Here is an 18,503-nt window from a genome sequence, read left to right as displayed (position 1 = left end):
TTTTTTTATATTATAATTCTTAGGTGGTTGTTTTGTCTTTCCATTAGGGTCTAAAGAAGTTTCAATTTTTTTTTTTTTTTTTAATATAAGAACTACATATAACGTTTTTATTTTATTTTAATTATTATCGGAAGTCATTACATCAATAAGTTGTTAATAATAATTTGTTAAGTCGTTAAACCAGGACTACGATTTCATGCAAATGAGTTGCCTTTGCATCTTGGTTGCTATAAAACGGAGAATTCATGTCTGCCTTCTTTAATACCGTAGTCATCAACTGAAGCCTTTTTATGTTCTACTTCTCTTTAATTTGTGAGGTCATCTCCTATCGTTTCGAAGAGATTCGTTCTTTTTCACTGTCAGTACTTACGGTTAATGCTTGTGGTTAATATCACAGCGAAGCGGAGTATTAGTGTTAAGTTTGAGTATAGTTTTTTTTTATTATCCATTTTGTTGTAATAAAAAATATTTTAAAACTAGTATTTCTCGTCGCTGCTTTGCGCATATTTATTGGAAACCAATCTCTGGTACTTCAGAGATTGGTATTTCCGTATTCACTGGAATGTTTTGTATTAGAAAAAAATGTATTTGTGTGGTTTCTGAATTATATTTCCATTTGTTTGATTTTTGAAAAAAAAATCTTTCATTTATTATTTTTTTATAGTATTTTTTGTGAATGTAAGAGGTTTGTCTTGGGGTTAAACCAAGGTATCGTACGGATTTAGACCTCGAGATGAGGGTTGTGTTTAATAGAAATGTGACCGTTAATATATTTTGTCTTCAGGTTAGGATGGGTTGATTTTTCCATTTAACTTCCATTTTAGGCAATTTTTATTTATTTTTTAAAAACTTTCTTTGTGGTAGACGATTAACTATTGATACAAGAGATATACTCATTGGCGGATAAGGATTTCGTTAGTTCGAGTTTGGGTGAGTTATGAAGTCGGATATGCAGATTAGGTAATGCTGGTGACATAAAAGTAATTAATTCTTTGTTTAGATTTTGAACTATTAATGTTGTATTTATTGATGTTTAAGAATGTTAAACTCATTATTTAAAAAAGAAATAAACATAATAATAGGATCCTTAACACGTAGTTGAGCTAGTAATTATTTATCACCAACTTTATTAAATATATAATTAGATCTTGTGAATGAAAAAGTACTCTTCCTTATTTTAATTATGTATTTTATATCATTAATAAACAATAACAGTGTTTTGAGGTCACCCCATCATCAGATATCTACAGCAAATTCTTAAAATCATATCTTGAATACAACACTTAAATCAGTATATCACAATTTATTTTTTTTAATTTAAAACAATTACCTGATTAAACACCTATTTAAAATTATATTTAGTTAACTCCTTATTAGTCTTATATGGCTAATGATAACATATATATGTCACTTTATATAAAAATTTTAATAATTAAAAACAAACATTTTCTAAATAAGCAGTTAAAAAAAACCTTCCTTAAACCAGGTTATCTTTATCATTGATAACAATAGATTATAAACCAAGTCAACACTCTCCTACCTCAATTCCACAAAAGATGACTAATTTATTAACAATATTTTAAAAATTTTTTTATAGATATAACAATAGTATATATAATGTATTAAATTTATTTTACTATCTACTACTATTATACAACATTAAATTACTAATAGATTTACTATTTCTATACATTAATTTTTGGTATCTATCTTTAAATTAATAGTGTTAACTATGTTTTTTGTGATATTTATTGCTTCTGTTATTTTTCTATTTTTTTTGTGATTTACTATGTCTAAAATGTTTGGATTTTTAAAATCGAAATCATGTTTATACTGGGGTAATGGGTGACAACCCCGAAACGTTGTTATTGTTTATTAATGATATAAAATAAATAATTAAAACAAGGAAGAGTGCCTTTTCATTTACAAGGACTAATTATATATGAAACTCTTCCAGTAGAAGATATAATTGTGTTATATATATTTATTTTACTAAATAACAACAGTTTTTTAACCGATATATTAAATTAAAGTATGTGTGTGTGGGTTTATGCATAATACTTTCAATATTAATGGACTTTCAAAGTTTAATATTTGATTATTTCACACTGTAATAATTATCTGAGAAATAGATACCACTAATATTTTCATCAGTGTTTAACATACTGTTACTTGAGAAACATTGCGTGCCAGATATTATTTGGTTTTTATTGGCTATTTGCCCATTTCATGTTTCTCTGCCTCCTCTGACTTCAAAGTGTAATCCGACATCATTAGATTATATTTTATTCTTTTTTTTTTTTGCATGATACTAAGCTCATGATTCTTCTGATAACAACTTATTACCGAAGACTTTCGTATGTAGTAATTTAACTAGTGGATTGCTTTAAATTAATTTATAGAAATAATCACTTCCCTGCTTTAATTATTTTTACAGAAGATAATCGGTAATCAGTGAGAATTGCAATTAAATACTACGCAATCCACAAGTTTTATTAGAGAAATTTTTTATTTAATATAAAGTTCTATTTTTTTACTTTATTTTACTTATGACTATTTCTATATATAAAATTGAGCCTGACGTGAAAGGTGTATGTATTTTAGGACACAAGTAATTGAGGAAGAAGTCGAACAAGAGGCCTCCTGTGGTGAGTCAATTTTGACACCTCACCTAACTCAATTTGTTTTTCATCACCAAACCCATCACATATTTTGTTTTGTTTTTTTAACTGAACACATCATAGTGTTGCACTTATTTTCATCTAGCACTATCTTGATATTGTTAATATTACTAAAACATATACATCTGTTCATTATTGTTCGATTGAGTTTAATTTTTTTGGAGTATTTTATAGCTTTTTTGAAATATTAATTTTATCTTTAATCTTATTTTTTATGTTTTCTAATGTTCCTTCTTAATCGATTTTAGCTTTCTTAGTAACTGGATTGCTGCTTTTTTTTTTATATACTTTTAGAAATTTAAGTTTTAATTAAAATTATATAAATAAATACATATTATTATCTAGTTTAGCTTCATTTCCTTTTTTTTTTTTTTTGTTACAGTCATTCGAATATGATCTAAAAAACTTGATAGAAAATTGGTTAGATTTTTGACAGACATTCTATACTGATGAAACGTAGACAAAAAAACTTCGATTGACCTTTGATGTGTGTATCATATTTTTTTATTTATTAGTATCCATGCAATCCCATTTGTTAAAATTAATTTTTTTTTTAAAGCATTACAATCTGCCGCACTCAGAGGCAGTAAATATTAGGCCTGTAATTATTCAATCATACCATAAATACATATTGAATAAAAAAATAAATAAATTAATATAAACTAAATTGGATGATAATAATCATGCTCATTTCGTATAAATAAACAAGCGGATAAATGAACTAAATGATAGCAAAATAAGAAAACATCATAGGCAAATAATTAAAATAAAACAAATCATCTTGAAGTCATTTATAACTAGTTGAAATTTGTAATTTACCCCTTTTAATTAATTATGTAATAATAATCACTTAAATAAAGTCCTCAGTGCATTTTTTATTTTATTACATAATTTTAAATTACTTTATTTTATTTTCATAAATTTAATATATTGTCAAAAAAAAAATAATAGTAATAAAAATTAGGAATATCAATCAAAATAATTGAGGAAAAGTAATTTAGATCATATTACAACCAACATTTTTTTTTTATCACAAATTTTGTGTATGCAACTGATGGAAGTATCCGCTTCTAATAAAAAAAAAAAAAAAAAACATATTTTCAGCAACAAGGTAATTTTTTTCAGGAATTTTTGGTCTAAAAAATACACAGATTAATATTACACTCAAAGATTTATTTTTAAATAGTTCTATTTTACAAACACATATGAATATTAAATTTACATAAGCTTAAAGGTTTTCTTCTTTAGCACTTGGTCAATGTTGATTATTTTTTTAAAACTAATATCTTTTTGATTGTTATTCATTAATTAAAAATGAATCTCACTAAAGAAAGAAACAACCAAAGTAAAATTGTTTATAAGGAAATAATTATTTTAAATAATATTATAAAGACAGAGTTCTATAGTCAATTGTTTTACGATGTATGTATACATTTTTAATGCTTCTCATGAGATATTAAAATTAATACACATGTAATGGATATTTGTTTCTTAAAAATTGAATATAAGTATTAATTATAAAATTGAGAATTAATTAATTATAAATTAGTTGAAAACCAATCTATTACTTCATTTCATTTTATTTTTTCTTTAATCTTTATTACTATAGCAATATTATTTGACTCAGATCGCAGCGTTGCATCGGCTATGATTCTGACCTATTAATAAGTTGAAATCTTGAAATATTTATAGCCGCTTTGAGGACCCTATTCCTATGAATGAGCCTCTTAAACGGAGAAGAATTTATAGGAGTTCAATCAATTGGAATCAAATAATAAATATATATGTATCAGTTATTTATTTGAAGTATATTGGAATAGTAACTTTATATTGTATTTGAGATATTTTTATTTTTACTATTTGGTCCTTTGCAATATACTCTTAATGACGGAAGTCTCATTTATTATTTATTATTACCAACTCTTTCATTTAATACTGTCTCGAATGCGCAATTAAATATAACAATAAACATATTAAAATAAATTATAATTGTGGAAATATTTAACAAATTGTATTTTTAATTTTTCTCTATTGAATTTATAGCATTAAAATTAATTCAAAGAAAGGCTTTAAGCCATATTTATTTATTGAATATACTTGTAAATATTAAATGGCTGACTAAGAAGTATTACCGGACCCACTCGTGAGTTCTTTTCAAATATAAAATAGAACTTTAGGGTTTAATGGTGCATAACTAAAAATGCGGGCTTTACCCCAAAACTCTTTTAAGTCTCTGTGTAGTATTGAGACCAGTGAAACCGTTTCTTGAAAAATTTCTAGACATTTCTTGAATCGATTAGAAGTATGATCTGATTTATAAAATAAAAAAGAATATTTTGCAATTGAAATAAAAATATAAATGAATATATGTAATATAAATGCAATTTAAAAAAATCCCAGCCATATTTTTAATTTGAAAATTCTACTTATAAATATTAATTAGTTTGATGATTATATTTTAAGTCAACTCAATGTTGATTGTTGTTATGTTCGTTAATATCATTTCAACAAACGATATTCTGATTTAAATCTTAATGTCATGGCACATTTGCATGTATACACACGCATGTTTTATATTTGATTATTTCTTCTTAGTCTTTGATATTTACTAACTTTTCTTACATATTATTAGATATAGTTTACATCACCAACTTTTATTCATTTTATTAGTGCAGTTGTGTAATGAGGATAGTAATAGTATGTTTATATTTTTTTCTTCTGTAAGCTCATTCCGAATATAAATTTAATTTATTTATTGATGTTTACAACCTTATTAAAATATATATAAGTAAATTTAATGTTAGTGATATAATGGCATGATACTGACATGTGGAGAATCCAAAAATTCATAGAACTCCAAAAAAAATAATAATAATAATAAATAAATTTATGTATACTTTTTATATTGTGAAAAAATGTGTAACACTAATGTTTCATTGTCTTTCAGGTAAGGAAATTTGCTCCTATTGTCTACTATATTTATGGGAGTGCGATAGTGTTTGTATGGTGTTGAGAAATAACGTTTATTAAGGTATGTATGTATGACTACAACTGGGCACTTTTAAAATAATTTATTTATTAAATAAAGCAGAAGATTATTTTGCAAAATAATGATTACTTGATGTAATAAATTACAACCAAATAACCACATTTTTTGTTTGTTGGGATAATTATTTGCTGTGTAAGTGGAGTAATGTAAAACGTAAATAAATGTAATTTTATTGATTATAAAGCCTGGGATAACTGTTAATATAATTATTGTTGTATTATTAAAATAATTCAAAAATATTAATAAATTATTTTTGAAAAATTATATTTATTTATAAAATTAGGTTCGTAATAGTTAAGAGTATTATATCGTAAAAAATATCCTAAATGTAAATTATTTTAATTATATATCTATTTTTATATTTCGTTTAATATAAATTTTATATAACGCGATTAACCTCTTTTATTAGTTTTTATTTGTGATAAATATTTTGTTTTATTAAATTAGATCCATAAGTCTCAGAAATTAAATTAGCTTTAATGACAAACATACAAGATTAGATAGTACAATGAAGGAATAGATATTACGTAGGATTTATTATCACGTAGTATTATAGCTGATGTGATAGATGTATTAACTAGGGGTTATTATCCAGTAAAATAGAAGCTCTCTCTTCCAACTTAATATTTATTTATATTCAATGTTTAATTTATAATTAATTTATGCTCCTTTTATAGTTTTGTAAGTCATTGTTGAAATTACTAATGTTTTAAACATAAAATTTCTATTGGTATGGCTCTATGGCTACGGTGCAGGAACTATACTGTACCCACAATACCGATTGCAGATGTCTGCAGACGGGTTTTATTTTATAGATGACTTCTTTTAAATTCTAATTTGATTCTTCGATTATAATTTTAGTAAGTTTGTAGAGATATTTTAAAAAATAAAGTCATGAGAGTATAAATTTTATAACCAAAGGTTGAACTATGGCATGCTAACTTATGTAGTAAATGCAGCTATATCATATTTCTATATCTCTTATTAGCATATTTCTATTTCTTATTAGTAACGAACATACTTACAATTATATAAATCATCATTATACAGGCGTAATAATATAGTATGTTCTGTAATTATCGCTAAATTGGCGTTATTCTGACATATAAATGGATTTAAAGGTCGAATCGTGCTAAAAATTATTCTTAAATTGCTTTCGATGCCCAACCTGCTTTTTAGAAGGTATATAAAGGTCCCTAGAGAATGAAAATGGAACTTAATTATAAATAGGTTTGGATTAGAGCTATAACAAGATATATTCTGTACCTTACTGATTATAACTCTGGTACCTGAGATCGTTGTGCTAATGATTAACTTTAGAAGTACCTTTCATCAATCTCTTCATTTGACCTTTGGATCAGTCTAAAATCGACTCAAGCCGTCGATTAAGGTCTGATCAGGTTGAAGTTTGTTACAGGAATTTCATAAAGGTTAAATGCATTATTTTTTCTTCTTATATATAAGATGGTATTCCTACAAGTAATGACTTGACAATGAACATAGAAATTCACAACTCGTATTATTACATACTAATGTAATTTGCCTTTTATATAAGTTCATAACCCTAGGAAAGTTATATACAAAACGATTTCGCCACTATATACAAAAACACAGCTACTTTACTCAAACTCACACACCAAAGCCAAATTAAAATTAGAGCTACAATCTAATATAGTGTACGAAATTCACTGTAAAGAGAACTGCGGGAAATCCTCTTTTTGGAACCACTAAACAGTATCTAAAACGAAGGGTGTATCAACAGAAATACAGTTACTTACCATGCATATCAGACAAATAAGACATAGATTAAAATTTGATACGTCCCAAAAAAATCTTTTTTTTTTAACCAAATCAAATCTAACAGAAATGTATATAGAAAAATGTAAGAATCGAGCTGAACAGAAAATAGGATTTATTAAATGTAAATTCCTATCTTATGTGGTCGAGCGTGATTCTAACCAAATCACCTCCTTGCACAACCGTGTAGTAACAGTACTTCTTTACAAAGTTCTGAATCCATTCTGTTTTACTGGTGAAGTAAAATGGTGCTTTTAAATTTTGAAGTTATTTCATTCATTTCTTTATTTCCATTACAGTTTTTTGTAGTGTATATTTTTAAATCATTATTAAATGGAAGTATTTATTCGATGTATTAATTTATGATTTTTATGAAATATTATTCAGGTCTCCTTAAAATATATCTATGCAATAATTAGCTTTTACCGGAAAATGGAATTGTCAGAAAGAAAAAGAAAATAATCTTATTTTTTAATTTAAAACATTATTATTAAATTAATTTTAATTAATTATTATAATAAATATAATTTAATTAATTCATCATTATTAAAATATTAATTATTTACCCACAATCAGGACAATTCTATATCAAATTTCGGCAATGCTTTCTCTCTGTGATTGTGTGCATCAATATCTTTCTTTGTATATTACAATAAATCAGAGGTTTTTAAAGAATTTTTTAGGCTACTTGTTTAACAAATCCGCTTGGTTAAAAAGTGCCTAACCGATTTATCCAAAGATTGAACGCCTTAAGGTATGTCGTTGGTATCTGCCTTCTTTGAAGAGTCCTACAGGAAGTTTCTCCGATACCTCAAGAACTTTCTGACTTACTTTCTCCAAAGAGTACTCGATCCTTCCTTCGGGTTTTGGCCCTGTCATTTGTATTGCTTTGACTTCATTTATAAAAAGGTTAAACATTTCGGGATCGATTTATGTAAAAGGAATGTAGAAATACATCAGGGGATATTATATACAAACTGATTTAAGAATTTTTACTTTATATTTATATTTAAATTTATTTATTATGGATATTTTCCAACTCAGAGCCAAATTTTATCAATCCTCTATTTAATTTTATCTGTCTTTCGTCAATCTATTCAAGAATTTTCATAACAATGTGAGCTCAAAATATTAAGAAACAAAATATTTAGCCTGCTCTTATCTGAATATGTAACATTTTTTGAGAAAACGTTGCTCACAGATTTCCAATTTTCATGTATCAAATTATTCAAAGATAGTCATTATAAAGTAGACAGCTTTATAAATTGTGTGTTGAATAGACTTTCTTTATAATATTATATTGTTTATAACAATGTGTATGATATCGCTTATAGGTCGATAGGTTGAATTAAAGATAACAAGAAAACATTTCTCATGCGAACATATATCTCACAAGGATAAACTAGTTCCCTGTATATATAGTGTTATTTAAAGTTGAGTAAGGCAAAAATAAAACAAAGATATAGTCTTATTAAAATTTACATATACAAATATATATGAGGGAGGAAAGATTATTATGTATTTTTATAATTGTCCTAAGTCCTAATAAAATCTCGATAAACATTTTTAATGTTTATGATATTTATTTCGTCATTATTCTAGTAATTCTTGAAAAATAGTTTTAAATTATAATTTAATTGAGAATTTTATCAAAACTTTTAAGAGTCCGTTTTAAATAAAGCGATTTTTTTCCTCGGTTGAATAGTGTATTCAATCAACCCTTAGAATGGAAGCGCGAAAAGTTTCCATGCTGTGAAGGGACAATTCATAGGCACTCACAAGAATAGTAGGGTTGAAAAGAAAATAAGAAAGGGAGAAGTGAAAGGATAAAGTGTAGAGCAGGACTGAAAAATATTCTATAAGAATAGACTTGAGAGATTTAAGTCCTGAATAGGCCATATTTTGAAGAAAAATCCATTAACCTAATTGTCTATATGTTCCATATATTTGTGTATTAAGGTTATGGAAGGATAAAATAAAATTTATTACATAGTTGGACCTTAATGGTGCTATAAGTTATTCTTGTTTTTATTTAAATTATAAAAATCAATTATTGCTTAATAATGAAATTATAACTAAAAATTGATTTTATAAAATGTTCAATAATTTCTTTCCTTTTAGCGTCAGAGAACTATGTTGCCAAATGTTAACATTAAAAAATATTTCGTGCTAAGAAAATAATTTAAATTTGTAATTTATCGTTATGTTTGTTTTGTTATTCATTTGACAATTACAATTTTTTCTTTTGAGATTTGGTAGTCGATAGGATTTTATTTACGACTGTCTGTGTTAAAATGGGGGGATGGAGGAATAAACATTGTCTGCTCGTTTTTTACTATCATAAGGACAAAATTTTATTTTTTGGTTATTATAAAGACTAGACAGTGGCTGAGGCTCACAAAGATATCCGTGAGGTTTGTGGTGATTAATGAATGAATGTATCAGAATTGGTTTAAAAAATTTGTTCTCGTCATTTTTCTCTGAAAGATGAACCTGATTGAATCCAATGTATTAATATAAACCAGCACATACCATATCGAAAGCTGAATTGTATCAGAAAATGATCATGCTGTCAATTTGGTTGGATTAAGGGTATTGTCGATTTTGAGCCACTTCTAAGCGACCGACGCTTACTACCAAAACTTGTACTAAACTGAAATTAGAGGAAGGAATCAAAGAGGAAAGACAAGAATTAACAAATCTCAAAGAAACCATGTTCCACCACGACAATACCAAGCCTCCCTGTCTTGGGCGACACGCACGAAATTATTAGAGCTTGGTTGGGTAGTGATGTCGCATCCCCCATACAGTCCCGATCTTGCACCATCTGATTACTATTTATTCTTAATTAACTCTACAAAACTTAAACTGTAAAGATTTCAGTAATAAGTGAAGACCTCAAATCGTTTTTGGTTGATTTTTTTGCTGATAAAGACCCGACGTTCTACGAGCGCGGGATCATGAAGTTACCAGAAAGAAGGCAAAAGGTCATGGAATATAATAGAAGATATTTGACTGATTAAAGTTCATTTTATGCAAAAAAAGTGAGTTTTATTTCTGACTAAAAATCTGAAATTACATTCCAACCTTATATATATTGAGTAATTGAAACTATGTCGTAACAAATATTTTTATGAGGATATTAAATATACGAAATAAGGTTAATGAAGACGTATCTCAGCGTGAAAAAATTAAAATAAACATGTTTTACACGATCAGTTAAGAACGTTCTTCGGAACTGCAACTCTATAAAACTGTATCTGGAAATTAAATCTTTGGAATTTACTCTAATTAAGCGGGACCTTTTGGGTACGTAGAACCAAGTAATAAAACAGTGTAGCAACGTCCGGGCCTCGTCAATTTGGCGTAAAACCGACGAATAAATTGAAAAGATTTTAGGTCAGGTATCGGGTCCAACTTACGTCACCGTGCGATTCGAGCAGATCTTGTCTCCTACGACAAAACGTTCTTGCTGTTAGGCCAGCTTGATTCTGGATTTTGTCCAAAGATCTTGTTTACCATTACGACAATGTTATTTGTATGACATATTTAAATCCTTTTAGAAGTTATTTGATATATGATAGTGAGAATACTGTCATCGATGGCATTTTTTTTTGCTGCTTTAGAGTAAATTAGGTTAAATTTAGTTAACAAATAATTTATAATATTTTTTTTTTATTTGACTGTTACATATTAAAAATACATAATTAAAAAATCTAAGACCAGAACTTAAGAGTATCATTATATAATTAACCAAATTTTGATAATAATAAATAAGTAAATGAACCTTCAACATTCATAAATGGTAGTATCCTTAAATTCTTGTAAGGAAGTGTATCAATTCTTAACTAACGGTTATGGAAAGATGTGACCACTCTTATCCGCCTGATTCCTCCCCTTTCTCTCCCCCAAACCTATCATAGGGTTGTACAACTGATTTATAGGTAATGTGCAACAACCTAGTGAAGGTAATGTACCTACTTATATCGATGCTGGATGTGCCCCAGGAGAGCCTTCCGACACTAGGGTCGTTTTACGGTTCACCTAACAAAAACAAATTTTCCACTTGTCGGACTCGATCCGGGAATTAGGAGTGAGGTTTCTCTTGTTCTCTGACACATTCCTTTCCTCAGATGTTGGTAATTCGCTCTGCAACTATGCAAGAGTCAGAGATGGCAGCCTTTTGCTGCTTTAATTCTCCCCTTGGACCTTGACTGATTACAAGTACGACATAGGTTATTGAGAAAACCTTTTGGTTAATTATTTTTTGCAATTACGTAAATATGCTTTAAACTGGTATATAATTCAGTAATTGTTAAGTTCAAAATGTCACATTGCAAATGTTTCATTGCATTTAGCTTCTTTAAAAAGTTTAAGTTATATATTCGTTTTTTTAAAATTAAATTAAATTAAATCTGTACCGCTATAACCCTTGAAAGTTCAGGGGTGCAGTACTTTGTAAGGAAGTATTACACCCCTAGTGTTACTAGACCAATGGTTGTGCAAGGATTTGGTCAGATCACGCTCGACCGCCAGATTTTTGCCTAAATTAAGGGTAAACTCTTTATGAACCTCTCCTCAAGGAGGGCTCCCGGACCCACAGGGCTGACTCAATGGCCACAGGTAACAGAAAAAAACTATCTGCCACAGCCGGATTTGAACCCGGATCCTTGGAGTTAGTAGTCCACAACCACCGATGAGCTACCCACTCCCACCATTTATTTTCTTAGGATGTAATATAATGTGATACATGTAGCTGTATTAATTTTGTTATGAACTTTTGATTTCTTTATATAGATCTGTTCTGAGTAAATCTTTTTTATAATAATATAATTAATTAAAATACTAATAAAATCAGTATTTATCTATATAATTTTTTTTTCTTCATGAAATTACCTGTAACAATAATTAGGAAATAGTTATAAACAGAGATGTCTAGATACAGAGAACAATTTTTTAACATCCAGCGAGCAATGGAACAAATAGGTTCCAGCTAATAACTGCAATAATTGATTTGTAAGCAATTGTAAAGAATGTTTTCTTGCTTCATTAAAAATTGAGTAAAAGAAGTTCTGTTTTATAAAGAGTTAAATACACGATGTCGTGGTCATTATAAAGGTACATAAGCTCATCGTTCTTCCTCAATCTTTATACCTCGCTATACACAGGTCCCAGAATCCTCAAGATCTTTCATTCATGTCTCAACAGAGATAATCCTAAAATATTCGTCAGCCTCCGACGAATATATGAGAATAGCCCTTCTTAAGATCTTATATATTGGTATCTTGGTTACCTTTAGTTGTTTGTGGTGTTTTTATTGAATATCATTTGTTTGGTCATGGTCTTGAGAAATAGAAAGCCATAGATGTATTTTTTTAAATAAATTTTGTATAGCTTTTAGTCTACTTGTCATTATGTTTTTGTTTTTTGTTCAACAATTTTTACTTTAGTATACAACGCCGTACATCCAGTAAGAAAACAAGTGAACGACTGGAGGTCATATGAATTACATTTGACCGAGAGGGGAAAAGTAAGAAAGGCAACATTAAAATTAAAAAAAATATATAGAAAAATCAAGAGTGACGCAAACATGTAATTTATGTGGATGCTCCAAAATTCGTATGGAATATTGTGACGTAATCGATATGAGACACCTATGCTGCCTGTTCAAGACCATAAAAGGGAACCTCCTCCGGAGAGATAATCATAAAAAAAAGATCTAATCTGAAAAAGCTTCCATTATGCAAAAAGAGTCACTTTTCGTTCCAACGAAATCCATTCACCAACTAGGTTAACAATGTTTTTACCTTTAAATTTGAATTTTAAACTGGTAGGGGTTTTACTGCACTTATTTGATTATCATATTTTTTATATTAATATAACATGTCGTTGCACATTGATTTCTGAGCTTTTTGTACATTTTTCATTGTGTCTATGTTTTATAACAATAACCTGTGACCAGAGATTAAAATTGATTTATTACTACAAATTCTTTTTCAGATTTTCTCTAATATTACATATTTTGTTTTAATTTATAAAATAAAGAAAACTCATAAAATAGCATTGTTAATTTTATCAATGGAGTATAAACCATTAAATTCAAACAAAATCCACATTAAATGGGCGTCACTATTTATTTAATCCGTATTTTCCTGAATCATGTTCCGTTTATATTTTTATTTATTTTCATATTACTTTGCAAAGAACGTTCGTCAAAACGAAAGTAATAAAATTAAAGGTCATGTTGTTATAGTATTTTTTCTTTTTAATTTTAATAAAAGATAATGCATCCAAAAATGAAAAAAGAAATCTCATATAATTTTATCATGTTTTAATAATAGCTATAATAATTTGGAGCTATTATGGAAATATTTGAAAATAAAGATTGAATAAGAACATATTAAAAAATGTGTACATCTATAAGTAATTATATATTTATATACCTCAAGAGAATATTTATAAAGTCAGGAAATGATGAGTAACAAGATCTGAGTTGATTAGAGAAACGGACCGTGACTTAGGTCTATATTTTTTGATTTTCTGAGTTCTCTAATTAAATAAAACAGATTAGGTAAGGAACTGTCAAACTGTCTTTTTGAGATGAGCCAAGTGAACTTGATCAAAAGTTCCGATTTAGAAAGTAATTAGATATTTAAGATAATTCTATAATTAGATTTAGATTAATTGTATTTTTTTTCTCTGCTCTTAGAATATAATAATAAATACTGCGGAGTTTGCTTATTCATGTGTTTAAATCTGCATTGCTGTATATTTTATTTCAATAAATCAATTTATAAAAACAATAAATTTATGTCGAGATGTAACATACTGTCGACTTTTGATCTTTTTCCGGCTATAATTGATTCATTTATCGTAATAAGTTATCTTGTACTATCCAAATTTTAATTGTTAGAAATTTTGAATTTCTTGTCAAAATTAATTAATAGTTGTAATATTTATTCACAGCTTAAATTCGTTTGCAGTGTAATAGCGGAAAATCACCTCACAATGAGTACGTGTTATGAAGATCCTAGGATTGTGAATATGCATAAAATATACATGATAAAAAATCGAATGTGAACAATTTTTTCTTGTTTTCAGAACCGCAACCAGGATTTCGTCTCGGGTAGAGAAGAGGTGTTCTGTCCAACGATTTATTTTTAACTAAAGTATTGAAATTTTAATGAAATCGATAGTTCGTTTTGTTTAACAAATAAAAACTGCGTCTCAATTATGAAAAAAATAATAATAAAGAAAATAGTCAAATAAGGAATCCAATAGAGAGAAGAGGAAAAAGTGTCAATTTACATTGTGTTATTTCCGACTTATAATATTTATAATAAAGTAACACAAAATTGGATTTAAAATTAATTACTGATTAATCCGATGACCAAAATAAAAGTTAAAACAGCAGAATTTAAAATAAATTATTGTAAACAGTTCTAAGAGTTAATATCTTTAAATTACTACAAAAATAGATGAGGCAGAAACTTCACTGGAGTGTATATGTAAAGAATAAAACCTTAATAAAAACTAATTAAGTATTGTACATTATTGCATTAAGAAATATGGGGTTAAAAGGTTTTTTCCTTAATTTTTTGAATTATATATAATAATTAAATTGGCAATTTCTAGGTATATAACACCTTTACAAAACTCCGAATTTCATCGTAGATTTGGAATATATGAACAGATTTTTTTCACGAAAACGAAAATAATTTTTTGTTTCTGTAAGCAATTCTTCACAAATTTCAAAAACAAAGTATTTTTCGCTTATGTGAAACGTTGTGGATCTATTCTCTCGAGGAAGGGGAGATCTAAGTGAAAAAATAACATGGAGTTTTTTTTTAGAATAAACTATGCAGTGCGCGATTCCTTCACTATGCAACAAATCCTTATTAACACATTATATAACATAATTTGTTTTATGTTTACATGTATTGCTTATGAAATAAATTATATAATTTTATTTACATTAAATTCTGTAATTTTGGTGGGAACGACTCCTTCTGTCCCATTTGGTTACACCTCTCCTATATTTATATAGCTTTGTGCTAATGTTTACGTAATACTAACTAATTAGTAACTATGTAGGACGACCGATAGTGGAAAGGGCTTAGTTGGTTGTCATGTGAGGGATGAATGCCATACCACAGTTTGTTACAAGTTTGATATTATTGCTTTTGTTTCTTTTATAAATATAAATACCATACTGTTTTTTTAAATTATTGACTTGTTTTAAGCGTTTTTAAAGTATATAACTTATTTTTTTTTTAATTTAAAATATTTATTAAAAATTGTACACCAGATATCTTTCTATTGTCTATGTGTTTTAATTATTATGTATTTTTACATACATTTTTTATTATGTATTAATAAATCCAACTCATTAGTTCATTTAACTCATTATATTAACTTTTAGCAGATTTAATAATAAAATATATAGTTCACTCAATATATTCGGGATTGGTCACATCCATAACGTTTTTACCTTTTCCTTCTCTCACATTGCTCGTTACTCACACCGTTTGATTTCCTGTTTTGAAAGCTTAAGATTGGGAAAAGATTGATGAAGTAAACCATAACGAATTATGTATTTAATCTGGTAGATTTTGCTGTATCGCATGATTATCGATGATATTGGGCTTAAATTCTTTTTCATGTCTGTAATCTTAGTTTCGTCAGAATATAATATCGATTTACATTTATTTATTATACATATTTTTTATTATATTTTTCATAGATTTCATTATTTTCACTAAAAGTATTAAAATTGCCTATTGCGCATTTTTCTCTATTTACTGATGATGTTATATGTGATTTAAACTATAATAAATTTGTGCCATAATTGTTAACCTGAAATGGACCTAATATCCCTGGCCTGTAGCTACAACGAACTATGTCTAAATTTCGAAAAACAAATTACAGGCTTTCAGAAACGAGGATGGAATTGATTTGTTGTGGTATAAAAAACTATTTGTAACTGCTGAGGACATTGTAGGTTGTTACGTCTTTAAGTTATTCATAGACTGACTCAGTTACTATGTAAGTAACCGGAAACCTCTAATAATGGATATTTATTGTTATTACTTCACAGATATATCTTTACAGGTTAGCAGAGACTAGAAAAGGAGTGTTTCTACAGAAATGATTGGGTATGGAATCAGGTTCATTCAGAAGTTCGGTTTAGCAAATCAAAGATACGTTTGCCAGCAATTATATTTGTTCATTGCCTTCTTCGTTTCTATTACCACCAAGTTGAAGAAAATTGTTTGAGTATAATTAGTTAGCTTAGACATTATCCTAAAAATATATTATTAGTTTCCTATGTTTTTGCCAGTTTAAATACAAAAACAGAAATCGATCAAATATATATCGTAAATCTAATGTAAAAGAATCATTTATCTGCGTTCCGATTTACTGTTGTGTACGTTATTATACTTTATTTTCCCAATCGTTCGACCAAAAACGGCGCCTAGGACATAAAGAGGAGTAGAAGGGGGGTGTGCAGATGGAGCCCAAGCAAGAAGAACACACCAATAAAGAAGGAACGATTCCTCGGGCTGCTAGGGCACAAGTGATGAAGCTAAAAGCCGAGATGAAGATTAGACGGAAGAAACAAACAAATTAGGGGATAGGACAGGAATATGCCCCACTAAAACCAAGTGCCCTTCCAAAAGGAAACCCATTTCTGGCTTTACCGCCCATAAATGGGATCGCCTCTTCGATCCCCGGCTGTAATAATTTCGTTTAATGCTTGTCGGTCAGTTCGCAGAGTCGTTGCTTCCATCTCTTTGACGAATTTATCAAGTTAATTGTTGTTTTCGGTTTTCGCTAACGAGGAATTTTTGGAGTGAATCTTCTACGTATTAGAACCTCGCTAGGGTACTACTAAGGATACTCGTTAGTACATTTTGTAAAACAAATAATTATGTGTGTTTATAAATTTGGCTAGTTTGATTTTTCCTTAATCATTAATTACTTGAGACAGGATTTTCGACCAATTGCTTTATTCTCATGCTTCAAATTCCGCCAAACCCAATAGAAATTCGAATCATGTAAAAGGCATTGAAATAATATCATTTTCATGTTGAACAAAATTCCACTTTTTGGTTCGTTTTTATAATAATTTGTTTGTGCAAAATTACACTTATTACTTTGTGGTTTAAAATTAACAAACTAGGGGTAAAGAAATGCTTAACATATGAAGATTCAAAATCAACCTAAAAAAAAAAAAGTAAACTTAACTTAATGTTAATTAACTTATTCTATCCATATTCAGTAGCACGTTCACAGACATAATACGAGTATATAAATTAGCAGTTTACATCTTTATTATAATCCGAAACCTCAGAATTATAATTTTAACAAATCAAAAGAGTTCAGTGATAATAGTTCAGTAGATTGTTCAATAGGATATTTCAGATAAATTGCTGAAATAAATTAATAAATTAACAATTCCCTTATAAAGATTTATAAAACAAATATGAAAATATACAAATATCAGAAAAACACCGAATTTTATGGTTTTAGTTTTATAAACAATAATCCGTATTTTGGAATAATTATATTTCTCTGTCGATATACTAACTTGATAGCCAATATAAATTTGTATATTTTACATTCGATACATCTTCATTTATGGGGAATCTGAAATCAAGGTGCCGGTGTGTTATTGTCCTGATTTTTTTTTTTTTTATCATTTTATTAATTTATTTATTTTTTTAAGAATATGATTGATTTGAGAATATTGTAATGTAAGTTGTTTATTACATTGCAATTGATTATCATGTTTTTTTTTAATTATTAGTATTTTAATATTCATAGAATTTCCTTTAATTTTCTATTTTTGGTTATTTTTTCATTTTCTAAAATCAAGCATTTTTAAAATCGAAACTGATTTTTCGTTTTACTGTGTTATACTGTTATTTTTGCAATTACTTTCAATTTGATTGAATTTTACTTAATTTTGAGTT

The 18,503-nt window shown here is 27.6% G+C and overlaps 1 long non-coding RNA gene across 1 annotated transcript in view; it reads left to right on the top strand.

The window, feature by feature from the left end:
• Window positions 1-18,503, top strand: part of LOC136795230 (uncharacterized) — an 88,039-nt gene that overhangs the window by 29,018 nt on the left and 40,518 nt on the right. Inside the window, exon 2 of the long non-coding RNA XR_010842803.1 lies at window positions 2,605-2,648. This is a non-coding gene — a long non-coding RNA (uncharacterized lncRNA). The remainder of the gene's footprint in view (window positions 1-2,604; window positions 2,649-18,503) is intronic.

This window comes from Halyomorpha halys, unplaced genomic scaffold (genome assembly GCF_000696795.3).
Source record: "Halyomorpha halys isolate HHAL.00 unplaced genomic scaffold, Hhal_1.1 Scaffold456.1, whole genome shotgun sequence".
Lineage (NCBI taxonomy): Eukaryota > Metazoa > Arthropoda > Insecta > Hemiptera > Pentatomidae > Halyomorpha > Halyomorpha halys.
The sequence above is the reverse complement of the archived record's forward strand: the minus strand, read 5'-3'. Positions and strand labels throughout refer to the sequence as shown.